The sequence below is a fragment of the Paramormyrops kingsleyae genome, chromosome 24, assembly GCF_048594095.1.
Source record: "Paramormyrops kingsleyae isolate MSU_618 chromosome 24, PKINGS_0.4, whole genome shotgun sequence".
NCBI lineage: Eukaryota > Metazoa > Chordata > Actinopteri > Osteoglossiformes > Mormyridae > Paramormyrops > Paramormyrops kingsleyae.
The window spans coordinates 12,402,086-12,410,598 of record NC_132820.1 but is presented as its reverse complement, the minus strand read 5'-3'; the positions used below and the strand labels follow the sequence as shown (position 1 = coordinate 12,410,598).

The 8,513-nt window shown below is 40.7% G+C and overlaps 1 long non-coding RNA gene across 1 annotated transcript in view; it reads right to left on the bottom strand.

The window, feature by feature from the left end:
• LOC140582328 (uncharacterized) overlaps positions 1-8,513 on the bottom strand; it is a 160,697-nt gene that overhangs the window by 37,616 nt on the left and 114,568 nt on the right. The window lies entirely within an intron of this gene.

Below are 8,513 nucleotides of genomic sequence, written 5' to 3'. Positions count from 1 at the left end.
ATAATAGTAATACATGGAACTATAAACAAAGGTACCTTAAAATAATACATCATTATAAAGACAATCACTGCTTTAAGATAATCATTTAGCATTAATCACTGTTTTCCTTGGTTGCTTTGGCACATGTCAAGAAACATATTTAACACTCACTAATGTAGGAGCATTTCTCAAAACAGTTCATGCATACAGTGCCACAGTATGGTTTAGCTGCAAAAACCTGTAACTCACCCAAAACAATTAACTCGTGTCTCAAAAGCAAATAATTCCACCAATGAATTAGTCCATGCCACCAAAATAAAAATAAGTATGAGCCAAAATGCTTAGATATAGTGTCAGTATCTCTGTAAGTCTGCTCCTGAGCTCCAAAAATCTGAATGATAGTCACTGACTGATCATTTTCATTAACAAACTAACTTACTGATGTCAAAAACACTGGATTCAACATTTCAAGACTGTATGTGACAGTATGTAAAGTTAACTGGAAAGAGAAAGCACTCGCTTGCACATGTTCTTTCTTTAGATCTCAAAACAATAACAAAAAAGTCACACAGCGCTGTAAAACACAAAAACAGCAAAATGGCAATACAACAGCAACAAAATGCAATGCAATTTTATTTGTATAGCGCATTATCACAACATTACATTGTCTCAATGCGCTTTACATTTCTTCCTCGTAAGGACCCCCCATTGAGTAAGCCAAAGGCAACGGTGGCAAGGAAAAACTCCCTAAGAGGAAGAAACCTTGGGAGGAACCAGACCCAAAGGGGGAGCCCATCCTCCAGGGGCCGGCAGATGAGTCAAACAAACAAGATGAAATGACTAAGCTAATACAGACAAGATGATATGACTAAGCTAATACAGGGGTTGAAATATCAGTCTCAATGCTGCGGCCGACCGGTGCAGGCACGTGGTGCTTGATGCACGATGGCAGGATTAATAGAGGCACAGCCGCAGGGAAGGATGGCGAGGCATCGCGTGAGCCAAGGGCAGGCAGGTTGGAGGGTAGTTGCCGGAGGTGGAGGTAGTTGTCTTGCAGGCAGCAGAGGCATAAATTCTTCGATGACATGGTTCTCCAGGCAGCACACCCCAGAAGGGGTGAGGGAGGAAGTAAGAAAAATAGGCCCGGTTTCACAGACAGGGCTTAAGCCTAGTCCCAGACTAAACTGCCCACTTGAGCTGTCTTAACTCAAAGTGACTTGCACAGATATAGATTAAAATAGTCACAGATTTAGCCTATTCTGGATTAAACAAAGCTGATTGCAAAAGGGAGGATTATAGTTAGTCTATGACTAAGTTGAAGCTTAAATTAATCCTCCAAGGAGGCAGGTTGAACTCCTGCTTAGCACTGTTTGTGAGGGGAGCATGGAATATTTGGAATATCTAAATGAAAACCAACGTTCACAGCAGAGGCCTGCAAGAGTACTTTTGGATAGGAGTGATCCATTACATTACTTTGATGACACAGCTTTTCAAGACCGCTTTCGCATGTACAAAGAACATGCATTGGAGATAATATCTTTGCTAGAACCTACACTTTCCTGTCTGTCTCTGAGAGGAAGGCCTTTACCCAGTTCTCTCCAAGTTCTGCTCACATTGAGGTTTTTGGCATGTGGGACCTTTCACCGTGAAACTGGTGATTTGTGTGGTGCCAGTGAAGCAACTGTGTGTAGAATAGTTCACAAAGTCTGCAGAGCCATTTGTGAACTGAGGAGTGTTTACATAAAGTTTCCTGATGCTGCTGACCAAGCCAACTACAAAGTGCAATTTTATGAATATGGGCACTTCCCAGGTGTCATTGGTTGTATAGATGGATGTCATGTTCCCATTAAGTGTCCATCAAGTCCTGATGCTGAGGAGTACAGGAACCGTAAGAACTGGTGTTCAATCAATGTTCAGGGTGTATGCACACCAAATTTAGAGTTTGCAAACATTGTAGCGCGTTGGAAAGGTTCAACTCATGATTCAAGGATTTTTCTCAACTCCTCATTGTGTGCTCAGTTTCAGAGAGGACAGCATAGTGGACTTCTACTTGGTGACAGTGGATATGGTCAGAGTAACTTTTTATTCACTCCATACATAAATCTCACGACAGTGGAACAGCGAAGATACAACAGAGCTCATATCCAAACAAGAGGCATGGTTGAACGCATGTTTGGAATATGGAAAAGTCGATTCCAGTGTTTACGCAATACACTTCGTTTCAGCCCAAGAAGATGCTGCAAGGTCATCATTGCTACAGCGGTGCTGCACAACTACCTGAAGCAGCGCTGCTGTCCTGATCCTCCAATGGAAGATTACGATGAAGCAGATGTGGCAGTGGCTGAGGCAGCCAATGGCCAACGAGGACTTGCACATAGAGGTGCATTCAAATTACAGCACTTCAGCTAGATAAGATGAATTTCAATATGGAAGGTATTTACTATGGCTTATTTTTCCTTGATAATGTTCTGTACAAGATTAAAACAGTGTGCAGCAAAATTTACCAAGTCACTTAAACAATACTGGTTGAAAATGTAAAATAAAATACTTTCACTCATGAATATGTAAATGACACATTGTTTATTATTCTTTTTTTTCCACATCTTTTACACACCATGGCTTGTAATCACAGCTGTCTCCTTACTGTATCTTTTTTGTATCATACCTCTTTCCTCCAACTTCATATCCAATTCAACCTGTAGAATTCTCATTTTCATTTCATGCTCTTCCTTCATAAATTTAATTTTTTGCTCATGAAATTCTCTGGCTAACTTTTCATGGATGGTCATCCTGCTTGCTCTATTCTGAAAGGTGGTGGCAGCATCATTTCTCAGGGATGCTGGAGCAGATGTGGAGGGCCCACACTCACTGTGCTCTGGCTCTTCCAGCCTGTTCAGATCCCTCTGTTCTGTGGGGGGAAAAAACACAGAAGCACAAATAAACTCACATGATCCTTAAGAAGAATAAAGATTGACAGAGTGGAATATGTACCAAAGGAAGTAACCAATTTCTTTCTTACGTACCATTTGTGCTCAGTTCTTCATCTGAACTGTTGAAGTGATCATCGTCTGGTATACCTTCCAGAGGTTGCTGCTACTGTATTATTCCAGACAACAAGTCACCCACTTCATCAGTTTTGTCTTTGTTTGGTGCTCCACCACCAGTAATAAATCACTGTCTTCTTATCTCTGCATTCTGTCTTTTTAAAGCCAGTTTTAGGTTCTTCCACAGAGTCTATACAGGCAAATATCATTCATTATAAATTGTGACAAAAATATAAATATGAGAAATGTGCAATGATAACAAAGAAATCTCACCTGAAGTTGTTGTATTGTTCTTGTGGTTGCATTTTCATTTGCATTGAATTCATTGCAAATTGCATTCCAAGCACTCCTTTTCTTTTGTTCACTAGCAGTAGTGTGGGTTTTACTTTCAATAACTGGATAATTTGTCAAAATTTGTTTTAGTAGTGTTTTTTCATACTCACTAAAGTTCTTTGAACGAATTCTTTTTGCCTCTGCCATTGCTTTGTGTCAAGATTTACACCAACAATAGTGTTTTGTAGTCCATTTCAGGTTTTACTCAACACCATCAGACCAACAGCATGTGCTTATACTCAACCTAATCAGGCCTATCTCAGGTGTTCCCATTTAAGCTTACTTGAATTACTCCAGGACTCTGTAGTCTCTGACTAACTAAGCCTATTTTAAGCTATGTTCATGAAAGATACTTAAATGCCCTAGATTAACTAGTACTGATTAAGGCCTACTCCTGGCTTATATTAAGCCCTGTCTGTGAAACCGGGCCATAGTGTATTAGCCAGAGTTGAGGAAACCAGAGGCAATGCAAGCAAAATGATTGAGTGCAATATTCGTCTAGGCTCCGGCAGATCTGGGTATAGCAGCATGAGAAAGAGGGAGAGACAGGCGGGAACACAGGCATGGGGACTCCCTGAATATCAGCACTCTAGTGTAAAGCTAGAGTGACAGCACTGACGCATCAGTTTATCCAAAGCCAATGACACCGATCCCAACCCAGCTCTTCACCTCATACTGTTAGGCTAACTGGGAGTGAGCGACTAGCTGGAACCAGAACTAGGTTTCCTATACGCTAAGCTATACAAGTGCGTTTTTAATCTAGACTTGAAAAGCGAGAGTGTGCCTGAATCCCGCACATCCGCCGGGAGACCATTCCACAGCTGCGGAGCTCTGTAAGAGAATGCTCTGCAGCCTGCCGCAGCCCTGTCTACTTTAGGAACTAATAGATATCCTGCTCCTTGTGAACGAAGCAGGCGAGAAGGGTTGTAAGGGACCAGAAGATCATTGAGATATTGTGGTGCAAGGCCATTCAGAGCTTTGTAGGTCAATAGTAGTAATTTGTAGTCAATCCTAAACTTGACCGGTAGCCAGTGCAGGGAGGACAGGATAGGGCTAATGTGATCAAATTTTTTAGTTTTTGTAAGAACTCTGGCAGCTGCATTTTGTACTAACTGAAGTTTATGTAGGGATCCAGATGGACAACCTGAAAGGAGGGCATTACAGTAGTCCAATCTGGAAGTTATAAAGGCATGTATTAGTTTTTCTGCATCTTGAAAGGAAAGCATCTTCCGAAGCTTGGCTATGTTCCGTAGATGGTAAAATGCCGTGCTGGTAATGCTATTTATGTGAGCACTGAAGCAGAGGTCGGAGTCTACCAGGACTCCAAGATTTCTGACCACTGTTTTAAATTGAGTAGGGAGGCCGCTAGGGTTGGGGTTTACAAACTTATTGCGAGCATCCTTAGGACCGATTAAAAGAACCTCAGTTTTTTCTGTATTTAACATGAGGAAATTCCTTGCCATCCAACAACGGATGTCTAGCTCGGCTAAAGAAGAGAGCTGGGATGCGTCACTAGGTTTTACAGATAGATACAATTGTGCATCATCAGCATAACAATGAAAATTAACACTGTAATTTCTAATAATGTTACCAAGTGGTAGCATATATAGATTGAACAGTAGTGGGCCCAACACTGATCCCTGCGGGACACCATATCTTACTTTATTGGCTATGGATGACTCATTGTTTACATGGACAAACTGGTAACGATCAGTTAAATACGAACGAAACCACAGTAGTGCTGTCCCTTTAATGCCAATCAATGTTTCCAGCCGGTCCAAAAGAATATTATGGTCTACAGTATCGAATGCTGCAGTTAGATCCAGTAAGAATAATAGTGATATACAGCTACGGTCGGAAGCCATAAGCAAGTCGTTTATCACTTTGACTAAGGCCGTTTCTGTGCTATGATTGGGTCTGAAACCAGACTGATATAGCTCGTTAGCATTATTATTTTGAAGAAAGGAAGACAGCTGGTGAGCAACAACTTTCTCCAGAATTTTAGAAATGAAGGGAAGATTTGAGATGGGTCTATAGTTTCCTAAGTCACTAGGTTCAAGATTTGGTTTCTTTAGGATAGGTCTAATAACAGCCATTTTAAAAGATTTAGGAACATATCCAAGCCTAAGAGATGAGTTTAACAAGTTTAACAATGTAGTGCTAATCAGTGGTGTGATTTCCTTAAGTAGATTGGTGGGTATTGGGTCAACAAGGCTAGTAGTGGGTTTGCAAGAGGAAATTAACTTAAGGAGTTCTGTCTGCACTACAGGAGTGAAACATTCAAAGATGTTATCATTAGTACTAATGACACTAGCACTAGCAGAAGATTGGTGGTTGTGTGCAGCCGTGGGAGTGTTCGTGATGGTATGTCTAATCGTGGTTATTTTATTATTAAAAAACGCAATAAAGGCATCACTCCTAAGAGCTTCTGGGACTTGTGAGTTTAACATTGAATGATTCTTTGTTAACCTAGATACAGATTCAAAGAGGAATTTAGGATTGGTTTTGTTATTTTCTATTAGTTTAGAGAGATACATAGACCTAGCAGTCATTAGTGCATGTCTATACTTAGACAGGCTCTCTTTCCAGGCAGATCTAAAAACTTCTAGTTTTGTTGACTGCCATTTGCGTTCTAGCTTTCGTGAAGCTTGTTTAAGTTCACGTGTACGGTTAGAGTACCAGGGGGCAGGTTTCTTATCTCTATGTTTTATTTTCTTGAGTGGTGCTACATGATCAAGAGTGGTACGAAATGATTCCACCATGTTCATGGTTACCTGTTCGAGTTCATTTACACTTGACGCTTCAGAGGTAAGGTTAAAGGACTGTGGGAGCTGATCCAGAAAAGTTGCAGCGGATAATGAGGCTATGGAACGTCTAGTATCGTACCTCTGACCTGGGGCCTTAGGGGGGTTATGTTGTATTGGAAATGTTAAAAGGTAATGATCTGAAAGTAGAGGATTCTGAGGGATAATTGATATGTGTTCTACCAGGACACCATGACTAAGAATCAGGTCTAGGGTGTGGTTACAGGCATGAGTTGGCCCAGTTACATTCTGATGTACACCAGCAGAGTCAAGAATGGTAGTAAATGCTTTTGTTAATGGATCACTTTCATTTTCCATATGAATATTAAAATCACCAACAATCAAGGCCTTGTCGGTAGTAACCACCAAGTTTGTTAAGAAATCTGCAAATTCCTTAAGGAAATTGCTATAGGGGCCCGGCGGTCTATACACAATGGCAATGGTGATTGGAGGTGTAGAACTACACTTAGATGTGCTAGCAAGACTTAGAATAATAAATTCAAACGTACTAAAGCTATAACCAGTATTTTCACGCACTCCTAGGTCGGTCTTAAATATTGCAGCAACCCCACCGCCTTTGCGATTGGGTCGAGGATTATGCTTATAGCTATATTCAGCTGGAGTGGATTCATTTAGTGCCAAGAACTCATGTCCTCTGGGAAGCAAAACACACAACACTGCCATATCACTGCAATATAGGGGACATGTTTTTAAATCATTATGGCGTGCAGATTACAATCTGGTTGCAAATCTTAATAGTCATTTGAGAAATGCTCTGAGTCTAAAGCAATTGAGAAAAACAAAGCAGGTAATATGAAAAGAATATAATAGACATTGAATTTTTGTAAATAGAAAGGTTTAATTCGTGTTTACAGTTTTTTTCAATCGCTAACAAGCGGTTACCCATACTTCAGATACTTTTTCCAAACACTTAACACAGACACACACCTACAAAACACAATTGGCCAAATGGTTAATTTTCTTCTCAAAAACATATTTTGTTAAATATATACTAGCACTTCATTTCAAAATACAATACAATACACTTTTCTCTGCACACACTAACTTTACCAAAACACTGGAAATCTGACTCAAAATGAAATTATTCTGTCAAACAATAACACATGTTTTCAGTTCACAAGGTACATGCAGTCAATCAAAGTGCACCAGGTTTCAAAATACTGGCAATTGTTGGCATTACAAAAACTACATAGACTTTGTTTCAGTTTTACAGGTAACTGCATGCAAAACATGCAATCCACCGTTTTTACACTATATTCCTTGGTTGGGAACTGTATGTCCACATCTAATGTTCTAAATCATTGCAGGAAAAAGCAAATCAGTTTTTTTTTCCTTTACTGTATACAGCTTTTACTGTATTGCTTACAGTGAACAAAATATTCATGAAACATACAAGAGCAAACACACAAAATACACTGAGCGGACACACAAAATACACTGAGCGGACACACAAAATACACTGAGCGGACACACAAAATACACTGAGCGGACACACAAAATACACTGAGCGGACACACAAAATACACTGAGCGGACACACAAAATACACTGAGCGGACACACAAAAAACAGCAACAAAACAGCTCAAATGAAAGGGGGAAAGACTGGAAAAAAATAATGTAATAAAAAAAATAATGTAATCTCGGCGATCTTCGGGGTTAGGCCACATATTTTCATCAACATCGCATCTGATGTCATCCAAGACGATACACCTGGGATAAAACCGCTTGGTATGACGGATCCACCCTTGGCAGTCATCAACTGCGATGTCTCTGCAGCCATCATCCATGGCATCAAGGAGTGACATCTGGTCATGTGGCTGATGGTCATAAACCTTCCACCTCCATGCAGAAAGGAACTCCTCTGTGGGATTGAGGAAAGGTGAATAGGGTAAAAGGAAGAGACGGGCCAGTCTTGGGTGGACTTCAAACCATGTTGTGATTGCTTGAGAGTGATGGAAAGCCACATTGTCCCAGGTGATGACAAAGGTCCTCATGTTCTCTCCCTCCTGATCCTGCTCTGGAATCAGGTGCTGGTCAAGATCATTCAAAAAGGCAAGGAGGCGCTCGGTATTGTAGGGTCCAACCTGACATTTATGAAGGACCAATCCAGTATTTGCAATGGCTGCACACATTGTGATGTTTGCCCCTCTCTGTCCTGGCACTTCAACTGTGGCCCTTTTTCCTATAATATTTCATGCTTGCCGACGCCTTTTGGCCAGATTGAATCCTGCCTCATATATGTAGATGAATTTGTGAGGGGCCTGATTGGCCTCCAACTCCATAACTCTCTGAAACAAAGTTAATGCAAATTCATGTCACCATATACTGTACT